Consider the following 1049-nt stretch of genomic DNA (forward strand, 5'->3'; position numbering starts at 1 on the left):
CTTAGGATGTTCACTGGATGGAGAGGAGTGGTTACAAATTCTGTCCAACAGTGATTAATGTCCACTGTTGGATCACTGTTTTATCCACTGTTCATTGTTCCAAATTCATCCAGTATAAAATAAAACATGGGTACTACTGGACACCAACCAGACTACTTAGGATGCGTTTAGTTACTAATAACTTGTGTTGGAAATGCTGGAAAGAAATACGCACTTTTAACATTGTATCTGGGACTGTCTGCTCACTCAGCCCCTTTGGAGTAAAATTCATAGACATATGAGTAAGTGGATCAGTAAGATGTTGCCAGCGTCACCAAGAATGTGTTTATCAAGGGGCAGATCACAGGTATGTAACATATCAAGAGAATAATTCTCATTTGGTTGGGTTCTAGGGCAATATTCAGATACTGGAAATCAACTGAACCCCCAGAAATGAAAGACTGGGTCAATTATATGACAAAAACTGCCTCACAATCCGACAAGAATGACTAACAGAAATCATGCCAAGGGACCAGTCTAGGAGTGAGGTTAGAATCATATTACACTGTCTGAAAACCCTGTAGTATTTTTTTGTCCAGTCCTGTCCATTATTTATTTCTTGTTTTTTATTTATTTGTCCAATTTTATTAATTTGGCTGTTTGGGCAGGTATGATTAGTGTTTTTTCTGTGCTGATGGAATGTCTCAATTGATATGTAAACCTGTCATGTACCGACCCATTTAAAAATCAATAAAATTCTGATTTAGTATATGAATGAATGCCAGCACAGATTCTAAAACAGAAGAAATATAAAAGAAATAAACCAAAACTATGCACAACAAATTCAGTGAACAAATACAAAGTCAAATAAATACATGATAGGCTTGAGATAGGGGATAATTGTCTGTGACAACTGTAAATATAAAGCTTCTGTACAAATAACCACAAATATCTCCGTGAAAATAAAAGGAAAGGGAAACGCACGCTCTAGTGAAGTGGCCATGTCCTCCTCCACCTGACCGCGGGTGGCGCTGTAGGCAAAGTGGACGGCTAGTTTCCCTCGCGCTGTT

The sequence above is a fragment of the Lutjanus erythropterus genome, chromosome 7 (genome assembly GCF_056507025.1).
Source record: "Lutjanus erythropterus isolate fLutEry1 chromosome 7, fLutEry1.hap2, whole genome shotgun sequence".
Lineage (NCBI taxonomy): Eukaryota > Metazoa > Chordata > Actinopteri > Lutjaniformes > Lutjanidae > Lutjanus > Lutjanus erythropterus.